General features: G+C 39.5%; 1 long non-coding RNA gene across 2 annotated transcripts in view; it reads right to left on the reverse strand.

The window, feature by feature from the left end:
• LOC120784546 overlaps positions 1-13755 on the reverse strand; it is a 35193-nt gene that overhangs the window by 3968 nt on the left and 17470 nt on the right. Inside the window, exons 3-4 of one of the 2 annotated variants that reach the window (XR_005706459.1) lie at positions 6942-7146; positions 6688-6732 (exon numbers count right to left, since the gene is read on the reverse strand). This is a non-coding gene — a long non-coding RNA (uncharacterized LOC120784546). Of the gene's footprint in view, positions 1-6687; positions 6733-6941; positions 7147-13755 lie in introns of those variants that run through there. The other variant, XR_005706460.1, reaches the window with a different exon arrangement.

Raw genomic sequence — 13755 nt, forward strand, 5'->3', positions numbered from 1 at the left:
CTGCATATTTATGGAAGATATGTAATAATTTCACAAGAGCCCAATAATCAAAACCATTATTTTCTAAAAATCAGCGAGGCTCCATGTTTCCAAGAGTTTTACAATAAATCCTTTATTCTGTGAACAGATGCAGAGATCAATTAGACCAGTGACGTCATGATGTTCTGAATGCGTCACCAGCAGAGTTGCCTTTGGTAATACTCAGTCACACCAAGAAAATGGTCTGTGTGTTGTTATAGTGTGAGGCACACTATTACAGGGACTCAGTATTAGAGAGAGTTGGCTGTGGCACAGCAGCGGTACACTTGAGAACTCTTGTTTCATCCTCTGATTTCTCAACACTAAGCATGAACATATGAGTTTCAGAGCCCTTTCTTCTCCTTCTCTCCCCCAACCTTTGGGGGAGAGAAGGAGAAGAAAGGTTGTGGAGTTACCTTCTTGTGTTACACCTTCTGTCTACCTTCCCTTTCCTTCTCTCTCTAACTTTCTGCCTGGCTCACACAGGGGATAACTCCAATTCCAAACACTGCAGAGTTAAAACAAACCCATTTTGCCACAGTCAAAATAAACCGTTCTCCTTTTTCTCTTTCTCTCTCTCTCTTCCTCTCTTTCTTCCTCTCTCCCTCAATTCCTCCTATTTAGCCACAGTGAAAATAAACTTCAGTTTCTATTTATTTTACATAGGAAGACCTGACCACTGCAGAGATTCCTCCAGGCCATTTCAACCACATCCTGCTTAATTTCCCCGCTAGAACAAATTAATCTGGTACTTCATGCTGCTTATTTGTGACATGCAAATGTATTAGGGAGCCCATTAGATGTTAGTTTCCTTAAACGCCAAAGTCTACCATCCAGATTTGGTGTTTACTTCTTACTTGAACCCAAAGCAGACATGATTTCCGAAGTAAAAGAAATTTTGATTTAAAGTGTAACATTGGCAGTGATGATGCATTGTCCCATGTCAGAATTCTTTGGAGTTAGTGGTGAAACTGAGCAGCTTTTTCCTCTATTCCTGAAAAGGTGACACATTACAGATGCCAGGAAATGCAGCATGTATGTGGACGTAAATGATCCCCAGTCTCATGCGTAAGAGATGCAGGGAGAATAATGATAGGTTTGCACGTGTGTTTGTTACAGCCAAATATGTGAGGGGGTTTCAGCAAGTGTTAATGACCCAGTAGTCCCAGGACACACTGAATTTACTCGTTTTGGCTTCAGAGGGTGAAAGAACTCAGTTGCTGTGGTTACATGGGCCAAATGTTTTCTCTCCAAATATAGTTGATGACTACCACCAAAGTTTTTCATAAGCATTGAATAAAATGATGGGATAAGGTGTCCTGTTTACATACTTCACAGTAAGTGATTAGAAAGACGAGCTCTGACATACATGAAATTCTCAATCCAGCACTCCAACATGGGCTTTACAAATCAACGAAACCTGTCTCAGCTGCTCCAATACTGGTTTACACGTGCTCGTCAAGAATACCAGCAATGACAACCACCATGTTTTATTTCGTGGAAACTAACTGAAGTTGTATGTGTAAACATGGATCAGAATAATTGGAGTGTTAACATGACTATTTTAATCTGTCTACAAACACTTTGAAATTTCTTTGGAGATGGGCTACTAAGGTGTTTACATGATGCATTTTTTCTGATTGGGTTTATTCTGATTTGAATATTCTGATGATTTAGGAGTAGAAGATTTCAACTCCACTAAGTGACCATGCCATGCATTACAGTACAATATATGTCAGATATGAACATATTTGCGACTTGCCAGATACGTAAATTGACAACATATAATTGTTTTTAATAAAAAACATAATCCAATCAAAATTACGTTTTGTTCACAACTTCTTGACTGTTGCAGTTCAGTTGTATAAAAACATAATTTTTAGGGGACAGCTCTCCTATCGGACTACCCTCCACGCTGCAAAATGACAAAGTGGCTAAAAGGGTCCCCAGTGTGTTAAAAACTGATGCCAAAGGGGCCCTGACCAAGCGTTTATATGTGATGAGTAGGGAGTGAGAAATACTGAAGAAGACTGGCAGCTTGATACAAACCACACACAATTCTTTCCACAGAATTGATTTCTCCATGTTTTATTTTACGAATTTTCGCATGCTATACTCCCATGTGCACCTTTACATTCTCCCTCCTTTTTTTGTTTTTCAGCATCTTCCCACCGCTTTCTTACGTTGTCTCTCTGTCTCACCAGCAGACTCCCTTTGAACTTCTCGTACTTTCATATTTATCTCCCTCCAGTTCTCATCTTCCCATCCCACTCCCTGGGAGCTCCCAAGTTGTATCTGTTTCTCCACGCCTCTACATCTCCCTCTCACATGCTGCCAACTCTCCTCGGCTCTCCAGCTACACCATTATATCATCATCAGCATGCACATGCAGCATAGCACATTGTTCAGCAGTGAAGCTTGAACTGTGTAAGGAAAAGACAGACTACCTTTTGTCTTGTAAAATCACTACCAGGTTGTTTCCAGTTTGTTGGCCTGGCCTGTATTTGGTTGATAAACAGCACTGTCTCCTTTTCCCAGAATTCCATTTACTTTGAGCTGGTTGTTACTCACTGAATGAATCATTAATCACTTTTTACCCTCTTTGAGCATTTAAACTTTGGAGATAACATACACATTTGTTTCTTTCAGAGGGTTTAATATGTTAGTTTTTTGTTTAACATTATTTTTTCCAACTTGAATGTGTCTTTGTCCTTTGCTTTTCTTCTTTTTAGAATGAATGGATCTGTTGTCCCTGTTCCCCTCAGTGAACATATTTCTAACAAATTGCCATCGTCTCTGACAGCTTACATTGTTTCCCCTAAGACAGTGGTGGTAAAGGCTGAATGTGCCACAGATATTGTTCATCAAGCCAATGTGTGCTTGAGTTTGTGCTCTGAAAGGCTCCTATTCTTTTCAGGACACTGACCTCAACTCAAATGAGAAAAGGATGGTTGGACCGTCAACTCCGTGCTAACAGCATGTTAAAAACAATGCATAAGGGCGCACAAATGCTGTATGTAAAATGTGTACGGGGTATATGCATGTGTGTATGTGTGTACACTCTTCCAAGAAATCTGGACAGAGTGCACATTGATCTGTGTTAAATTTGTGAGTTTTTAAACGGAGATAGTGGGTCTGTGGTTTGTCACTTTGCCTGATCAAATGAGGAACACAATGAGGGAAAAAACTGTGTGTGTGTGTGTGTGTGTGTGTGTGTGTGTGTGTGTGTGTGTGTGTGTGTGTGTGTGTGTGTGTGTGTGTGTGTGTGTGTGTGTGTGTGTGTGTGTGGACAACCACCTTGGTAACATCTGGTCATGCATCATAGCTCGTTTATACAGAGAAAGACAGCATTGTTTTGAGGCCATTAGACTAACACATACAAACATCCTGCAGCATAGCATGTGTGCACGTGTGTGATTGACCTACCTGAATGTGTGCATACATTGGGATGCTTAAGTGAACATGTTAGTGCAGGACAGCCAGTGTTCGTATTTTTCACAATTCAACATATCACTTGTGTGTATGTAGTTGCCAAAGCTGAGTTTTAGTGTCTGAAATTGTCAAAGATTCATTAAAACATGTTAAACTTTATCATTTTTTCTCATAACCTAGCTTCCCACCATTTTGCTACCTAAAAAAAAAAAAACTCACAGCAAACGTAAGGATCAGGTGGCCTAAAATAATCTAAAAGGCTGTTATCAAGCACCGTGAAGCAGTGCTTTCTACCATAACTATCTACTGCTGCAAAGTGCAACTGATAATCTAAACTGAGTCAGTGCAGCTCTGGGTTTACATTGTACCTGTTGCCTTGACAACATGACCCATGGCTGCCTTATGACATCATTGCTGGGTCTAATTAGGTTGCTGGGGAAAATCCCCTGCTCTCAGCCCAGACAGCCAGACCACCACGCTTCACATCAGCTAGCTAACCTTCTAGGAAACACTCTGTGTTTGGGTGGAAACTCGTACAAACATTAGCACGTGCGCGCTCTCTAACATGAAGATGCACACACAGACGTTAGACATGCTATAAAGCTGGTTTTGCAGAAAACATACATAAATAAACCTCATAATGTACAAATACTTTTCAGGTTCAATTATATATGCATACACATTTATTAGTGTTTATGGTAACACACACACACACACACACATACATGCACCCAGACTTAAGCAATTGCAGACCGCAGCAGCTGGGAGCAAAGACAGCCAAATACTGAGTGTCTCACTTCTTAGAAAGAAGGTGACTGCTCCAACTTTTCCTACTCTACCAAGAGTTTTAAGGCAACACATGCATGCTTCAAACATACAGCATGTCACTTGTACAGCATAAAGGCAATCAGATTCTCCTTCATTGTTTTCAAGAGCAGAAATTGTTCCTTCATGAGTAATCCATTATTTTAATCCACTATTTTTTTTCGTTTTTTTTAACTTAAAGTTTGTCATTCTTGCCAATTCCTCCACATATCTACATATTTGCATATGTTTAGAAAGATTTGTACAATGCCTCCAAATTTGTAGCTGTCACAGCTTAGACAAAAGACAGACTTTTTTTAAATTTAACTTTCCAAGCATGGTGCAAATTTATTTTGCAGAGATGAGAAGAGAAATATTCTGGTACACAGTGGCATTACTGAGCCAAGTACCAAAGACATAAACAGAAACAAAGTCATTGGGATAGAGTGATGTCAGTGCCACTTTTCACGTAGTACCACCTGTATTAGGGGACAGGGCACTGCACAAGTGCCCGTAAATCATGTCCAGTGTTTTCTATGCCAATTTTCAACACCATATATACTCTGCCAGAGTGTGCTGCCTTGATCGTTGTGCAAATTTATCTGCAAATGCATGTGTGTGTGAGGGAGAGTGTGTGTATCTCAGTCGGGTATGTCGCAGTATGTTTGAAAGATGCAAGGGATGAGAGAGAAGAGGGAGGAGGAAGATGTCAAGATAGATGAAAAGTGGGAACGGAGGAGAGAGGAAGAGGAGGATAATAAAGGAGAGGATGATCCGAAAAGCAGAGGGACAGAAAAGAACAAAAGAAAGCAGCAGATTGGGGGAAGACGGAGAAGGGTACATCCATTAACATTTGGTTTCACTGACTGATTGATTGATTGAATAACTGACTGAATTATTGTCTAATTGCCTTAAAAAGTGGTGTTATAAAAAAGGAAAAAGTGTAGTTCTAGTAAATAAAAACACAGTCAACAGCCCGAAAGGCTGATTTAGTGTTTTTCTAAATCTCAAGTATGATAAAAATCACATCGTAAAAAAGAATTTCAACAAAAGAATGAAAAATATTTTTAAGACTCATTAACAACAATATTATAAATTATATTAACGCAGAGACTACCTAACTTAAAGCTAGTATCAGCTGGCCAAGCACTGCGTTGGCCAATAGGGCATAGTCCTGGACGTCTCGGTGTAATTCTATTGTTTACCGTGCAATTGTCGAGACAGAAGCCCCCCCCCAAACCTTCCAGAGCCGAAAACCCAGTCTAATAGTATAATCCGTTGTGCTTTGGCATCTGATAAGCCTTTAGACTAATGGATCTAGAACTCAAACTGGCCTCTGTAGACTGCATTTTATTTTCTCACACGTAGCTAAAGCAAACACATCCCAACCAGTGCTGTCCCTTGCGTTGCTAGCTAAGTTTTCAATGATGACGCTTGAAAAAATATACATTTAAAGATTAAATTATAGAGGCAAGAGCCAAAGGCCACATCACAATAACTGAGCATCTTGAAAAGATTTTAGACTGAAAACAGCTGAAGTCTCCCTTAAAGGTGGAGTAATTGTTGATATTTGAACTCAACAGCCATACAAGTACAGCCCTCACTCCAGTGCTTCTTCAGCAGCTCCCCCCTCAAATTCATGGACGTGCATTGCCAGGGAAACGACACTAACAACTGGGCTATCTTATCAGAAGAGAAATATGGCGGAATCTAGGGCGTCTGCTGCCTGAGGGTGAATTAGCATGAATAAGGGGATGGAAATTTTTATTGCTATAAAAATACAGGTGGCATATGTTTTTGTAGTACTGTAGAAAAAGTGACAAATCAGCCTGTGAATAGTTAAATAGGCGCTGAAACCAAATACTTGTCTAAGCCAAGGAGTATTTTTAGCCTGTGCATCAGTAACATTATCACTAGTAACCAACAGTTATACTAACTTACACTCTACCATCAGTGATACATGGGGCAACATTGTTTGTTGTGAATTCCAGAAGAACAAGGAAGAAAAGAACATGGCAGGGTTATATCTCTGTGGTTATTTAGATTTTATTCTTACTATGGTGTAATTCCACAGAAGAGCACATAGGCGGGACGAGTAATGTTACACAGGTGAAGACGTGTAATTCAGATGGAATTAATGTGCAGTCTGCCGTAGCAAGTAAAATGTTTTATACCAAGTCGTCAAGGTAATTTCTTTGCTATGATGCAGTTCTTTTCCTTGTGGGCGAGGACGTGGATGAGGGAGAGTAGCCAGCAGAAGCAGAGGAAGAAGCAAAGATCAGAGTGCGACTGGTTCCAGCAGCCTGTCCTGTGCACAAACGCCTCCTGTTGCTGATTGGCTGGAATACTTTTTTGTGGCTCGTTCTGCGCCACTTTGTTTGTTTCCCATTTACAGGGCCAGGGCTGTGTAGGAGTATTGGATTTTTTTTCCAGCGCACACACAGAACAGACAGCTAACGGACCGTGAGGGGATATTTGCTGAATTTGACAAAAAGTGTATTAGATTAGAATCGTTGACTATATCTATAATTAGGTCATATTTACAAAGTCAAAAGCCCCACTGAACTTAAATAAATAAATCATATCAAGTACACAATTTTTACTCGAAAGTCAATTTCATATGTGTGTTGAAGTGGATGAGATAAAAATCATTCTGATAGTCTTAAAAGTAGAAAATGTATACGTACAATGCACTGTACTGATGCCAGATGGTTTGTAGGCAGTCATTAACTGTTTCTGTCATCCAGAAACGTGCTTGCTGAATGCTGTCACCCCACTCTATTCCATGATGCCATTCCTCTTCTAGCAGGGCTGTTGCTTTGGCTAATGGCTCCCATGAGATCACTTCAAAGCCAGTTTCGAAGCCCGTTGAAAACTGTCTCTTGATGGAACCTGGGTCAGAGTGACACATATACACAACATTCACACATCCAGGCATCCGTGGACCGACACACATGGTCACATGTTCAGAGTACAGAGTCCGTCTGTCCGCGCTGCCAGCTGACATCACCTTTTTATGAAGTGCACCCTGTTTTACACTGGCGAGGGCCTTGTTTGGATTGGGCTGAGCTATGAACTGGGCCAGGCTGAAACTAATACTGCTGAAGGGAGGATCCGGGAAAGGAAACCTGGAGCTGTGACTAAGAGAATGTAACCAGACCTGAGACCGGGGCATTTTAGGTCTGAGTTAGTTGGGGCTAGAGCAAAGGTTATTAGGCTAGGCAGAGCATCTAAAACTGGAGATGGGATTGATTTAGTGGTGGAAGCGGGGAGGCTCAGGTTCTGGCTTTGAGCACTTAGAGAAAATATGGGTAGTTTGGGGGGCTTAAGGGCAGGACCTCAAAAGGGGGAAGGGGTTTTGAGGTCTGGACTGTTAAGTTTGGTTTGGCCCTGAGGTTGGTGGATATAATTATGAAAGGAAAGATGGAGCTGCAGAGGTAAAGAACCAGCAAATTTACTCATTTTATTTGATTTATAGTGGGCTCTGACTACATTTTAGACAGCACTTGTTTGGAGGAGGAGAAATCCAGATTCTGTCTGTCAGCTGGAGTTATACCAGCAACCATCCAGGCATCTTCCAAACCAGACACTGGACCTGGGGTGGAGAATGAATCTGAGGCTGAAACTCCTGGAGGTGAAGTCACATTATATCACATCATTAATCTCACTCATTTTACACTACTAATCATGGCTCTGACGAGGGCATGGCGCTGCAGTTAGCAGGTCAGAGTGTTGAGACACACATTTTCCAGCAGGCTCCCTGCACACTCCGAAGCAGGCGTTTTAAAGGATTAGACGGACCTTGTGGTATGGTGGTATGTCATACCTCAGCTGCTCCTACCGCAGTTAAGAGGTTTTTGTTAGAATGCCTCTGGGTGGGTAGCTGTGCGCACTTGAGTGAATGTGTTTGGGTAAAGGTAAGAAAGCCAGAGAAAAGAGACAGACAGAGCAATTGAGATAAAGACAGGTCAGTGAAGCACTTAGGCAGAGTTGAGGAAAACATTTAGTTACCCTCAGTGTATTTCTCTATTACTGAAACCTCACTTTTTTTTTTATTTGATATAATTTCTTTTCAAACTTTTATTGCACTACACTGTTGCAGAGTAGTGGTCACAACAAACAGATACTTGCTTTTGTAACAGTAACAGTAACTATTCAACTTCTGCAGCCTCTGATTAAAAAGAAAATGAACTGAAAAAGGCCTTTTTTCACCAGAAGACAGCTTAACATGTTGCAGTAGAAAAAGCACAGGTTTTCATTTTACAATAACGAAAAGGTCTATCACCGCCTTGTTCCAATAAGCCAAAGCATAAATGTATTCAATGAGAATTGTGAATAATGTCCACAGAAAATTTTTTAGTTCACCATTGCATTTTTAATAGTCCACCAAGCAACTGCATGTGTCCAGAACTTATTGCGGCAGCCCTGCCCACCGCCAAGGTGCAGCATTGGGATGCAATGACCGTCCATGGCACATTGCATGCACATCGCATGCCTCCACCTCCCAAAATTAATTTTCAAGTGAAAGAAAATTAGACTCATTATTATATTATTTTTATTTTACTGTTGCTTTACACCCCACTCTCATGTCCTGTCCCTGACAATAAGCTTATTCTTTCTTGTGTTATTAGGAGCAGATTACTACAGTGTCCTGTAGTAATCTGTCTGTAGGCCTATTGATCTGTTGTGTCAGACAGTTTCATATTCAAATAGCCTATCCAGCATAGACAAAATTCATTTAAAGTCCAGCTTTCAACCAACAGCAGCACTTAAAAAGTGAAGCTTTGACACACGTTTGACTCTGTGCTGTCAGCATAGTTATCTTGGATTTTTTCCCAACTATGTTGTTTTTATATCTTCATATTGTTTCACTGATATAACATCATGGTGTTGTAGAGATGTGATTTACTATGTTGCAAGGTATAAAAATATAACTGTGTAACTAATGTTGTGGTTTTATTTGCTAGATGGCAAGAAAACCACATTGAAAAATTGCAGATCTTGATACAGCAGATGCAGCGGCCTCATATAAAAATTAAATGAACAACTCATCACGGGTCATCACTTTATCCTTGAATTCTTGAAATCTGAATTCCAATATTGTAGAAATTAAATGGAAATATTGACAGTATTTCCATTATTTCCTACTATTGTTTTTAATTATCTGAATGCAAAAAAATGTTAATATGCAGCTAGATTCTGAGGTGATATTAAAATTAAACAATCGTCATTTTAACTCTAAGACTGTATGAATAAAATAATTACCATTTACACCAGCTTACAGAAAAATATAATTGCCATGCTGCTTGGCACCAATACAAAAGGCTGAAAAACTTGAAAGTTCAGGTTAATTAGAAGCATCAACTTGGTACATCGTTAATTAAACACAGGATTCAGTCTTAGGATGAGTATGCTATACTGTCTGTTATGGATCTCTCAGATTTTCTCTTTTTGTCTCATGTCCTAAAGTGTAGCATTGTTTCCTCACCGTACACGAGCCTGGTGTCTGATCTGACTCGTGCAATAAAATTCTATAGTTGGGCGTGCTTTAATTTATGTGATCATACTTTGCAAAACAGTTTGTTACTGTGGATACTGTGCGGCTCATAGTGATTAACAATCATCAGTGATTCAGCTTGTCATATTTGATCATCTCCATGGATGCTTTTCTCACGTACTGACCTCAATTTCAAAATCAAAACAACTGATCGGTCATTTTAGTTCAGGCCTGAGATCACTTATAGGTCTCAAATGAGTTGAAAAAGAATACTCTGCTATAATGTGAATGGCGTTTTTCTTTTTTTGAGGCCATAGGTTGCTTGCTGAATTTTTCTTTTTTGCGGGGTTTGGAGGTTAGAGGGTCTATACTAAATGTCCAATGGTCGCAGTCTTCCACTGCCTGCGATATAACATGTTCTCCTGTGTACACCAGCTGGACCAGAAGTAAGAAATGGGATCTCCCCATGGTTTCTATTGTACCTTTTTGTTTTTCCATCTTATTTACCTTTTGTTGGCCATTTGTTCACACTGATTATTTATGAAGTCACAGAAATATACAGCCATATTTTTCCCACTATTTGTACTGAGCAAATGAGCTGTGAGAGCTGTGGTAATGTTTTGAATGTCAATTATATTGTCAAAAGGTCTTACTGGCAATTTTACATAAATTTTCTTTAACAGTGTATGATTCCTTCTCCTGATTTTATTCACTATAACTTTCAACCTCACATTACGAGATGTAGGGGAAGGCCCTTTAGGGAACAGTTTACCTACAGTCAGTAGAAGAAATCTTTCAAACAACTCAATCGAGTTTTGAAGTCATTTAAATTCATTTGAAATCGATTCATTTGATTCACTTTTACAAATTTTCCCTGCAGCTACAGACATTCTGTTCACCATCTGCCCACCTCGTGAAATAATGACTTGGATGAATTAGATATTTCAGCATATATTACAGAATAAAACTCCAGGATGTAAAGCACATATGAAAATGCCGCGCAAATTTATTTCCGCATGTCTGAAAATCTTCAGTTGCTATGGGAGGAGGTTGCAGCAAAAGGAGAAACACATTTGAAATTGAGTATATTATATATATATATATATATATATATATATATATAAGTTGAAACGCTACACACCATATGATCAACAACTACTGATTTCCCACTATTAGTGGTATTGTGGCTGACTATTGTATCGCAGTTATTCACCACTAGCAAAGATTAGCATAATTTGGTTTTGCTTTGGCAAAGAGACACTTCTTTTTTTGAAGACTGCTGAGAGAAGTAGAAGTAATGCTAATTTAAGTGAGTGATTTATGGTAGATCCTCCTTGTTGTTCAGTGAGAAAGTGGCTGACTGAGATCGTTTTGGTTATGAATATGTCCTCTTTTCAAATACAGAGTGAGTGAGTTTCCATCATTTGCAGAAATATACATGCAGCTATTGATATAAGACTGTTGACCAATGCAGTCAGTTGTAGAAAAAACCTTTGCAATGCTCCATTATGACCACATCTCAGGTAGGCTGCTAATAACAGAGACAAAAGATAATTAAAGCCAGTGTTATGATAATTTGTATATGATTAAAAAACTGCAAAAGAGAATTTAGGACAGGTGCACTGTACCATACACAAAAATTGTTTACAGGCATCTTTTTTTTTGTTTGTTCTCAAATTGGTCTGCTTGTTAATAGACACACTTTTGAAGAGTGATCTGAAAATAGGGTAAATCATCTACGGATTGATGGATTTGAAGAACCCTTTATTTTTTAAAGCTTCTGGGAATGCGCTGAAGGGACTAAGTGGTTTCACGGTTGATGTTTGCCAACAGGAAGTGCTGATAGGGATCATGGTCAGTTTACTTTGCCAGCATTGGAATTGGTTTATGACAGATTGACACATTTTTCAACACAGATTTGGTCCCATTTTCTGTCAAAGGAGCTGTCAGACTGATCCATCTGCTTAAGAGTCTCTGGTCAAAACAAAGTTTCCAGAAAATGTTAGTCATCTGTACCCCCAGAGTGAAGAAATGCAATGTGATGAGGGATGGTAGCAGACGAAAATTGGTAATTACACTTTCTCTGAGCCAGAACCGTCCGCAGAGCTGAAAAGCATATATCTTCTGAGTGTTTGGTAACATAAAATGTCTTACTAAGGTGTTGGACAACCACGTGCCGCCAGAACAGCTTCAGTGTTCCTTGGCATTGATTCTTCAAGTCTCTGGAGCTCTGCTAGAGGGATGAACACCATTCTTCCAAAAGATATGGTGTTTTGATGATGGTGATGGAGAGCTGTCTAAGATTGTTACAAAATCTCCCATAGGTGTTCAGTTGGGTTGAGATCTGGTGACCGTGAAGACCATAGTATGTGACTCACATCATTTTCATACTCATCAAACCATTCAGTGAACCCTTGTGCCCTATGGATGGGTGTATTGTCATCCTGGAAGAGACCACCCCAAACAGGACAGAAATGTCACATAATAGGATAAAGGTGATCACTCAGAACAACTTTGTATTGATTAGTGGTGATCATTCCCTCTAAGGGGACAAGTGAACCCAAACAATGCCAGCATAGTGCCACCCATAACTCAACAGAGCCTATGAATCCCCTCACTGGAGGGGTCAAGTGATCAAGCCTGTACAGTTCTCTTGATCTACACCACACATGCACTCGCCCACTTGTCCCGAATATTGTGAAGGATGATTCATCTGACCATATTGCTTTTTTCCAAATCTCCGTAGACCAGTGCCAAGGGTTTTTGCACCACTGAAATCTCAAATGTACAGTTATCTTTGTAACGAGGGGTTTATGCACTACAACCCTACTATAATATCCCTCTCTATGTATTTGTTGACGAACTGTTCTTGTTGACACAGTCTGATCACGTCCTGCATTGACATTCTCAGTTGCCTGAAGAAGAGTTGCTCTTCTTGTTTTCCATCTCTCCCATAGATCTAAATGCAGTTGTCACTTTAGTCACTGTTCCCACTGTTGATTGCTTAATTGTACCATGTGGTGTGCCAGTGTGGATGCATCTGTATTTGTTATGTTTCTCCAGTCATTTATTCAGGTTTTTCCTTTAATTTGTCAACCGTCTTGAGGTTGATGATTTGTCATGAAGCCTGATCATTTTTTTCTAACTTAAGAGTCTTTATGTAGATATTTAGAATTTATCTCTGAAACTGTACTTCATTTAAAAGTGTGAAAGAGAGACAGATGATATGCAACACAGGTCATGAATGATTTGAAAGTCAAACATGTAGCATAATGGGCACATGGGAAATACACTAAGATGCTACTCTACAAATGTCAATTGGGGCTTTTTAGTCCGCAGTGCTGGTTTCACGCTGTTTATGTCAACTAAGTTCATTTAAATCCAATTACATAGCTATGAAGCTAATAGAACTTTTTGGTAATAATGATTTGTATTTCTACTGTTGGATAAATAAAACTGTTGGAGCTTTATTTATCTATTCACTGGAGAGTAGCTGACTTCTGTGTGAATTTTTTTGCCCCTGAGAGTTAGTTGTCACAGGGGTTATGTAACTTATGGTAGCTTTTGGAACATGTTGCTAAAAGCCGTGATATGCCTCCACCCCAACCGTTAAATTAGTGCAGCAATAAATCTCAGTAAATTTCAACCTTCTCCATTATTAGAAATAATAAAGTATTTGTTATCATGTATGTTCCACTGATACCTTTAAAAAATAAAGACTATTCACATATTCGGGCATGAGTGTGTTGACAGATGTTGCTGTCCAGGCATTATAGCTTAAATAATACGAACAAGATGCAAAAGGGTGTAATGGCTGCAAGAGTGGTCAGGACAACAGATATTGAGAATGAAATGTCAGTGTTCTAGGATAATATTAAAGGTTATTTTCCCAGTTTTTACAATCCCTGCAGTTTTCATCGGTCTTTATCAACTTTTGAGTACAGCTGGGTGATAAATTAAAGTAAACTGATTAATACCAAATTGTTGAATGTGTAAAATGTCAA

The sequence above is a fragment of the Xiphias gladius genome, chromosome 22 (genome assembly GCF_016859285.1).
Source record: "Xiphias gladius isolate SHS-SW01 ecotype Sanya breed wild chromosome 22, ASM1685928v1, whole genome shotgun sequence".
In the NCBI taxonomy this organism is placed as follows: Eukaryota; Metazoa; Chordata; class Actinopteri; order Istiophoriformes; family Xiphiidae; genus Xiphias; species Xiphias gladius.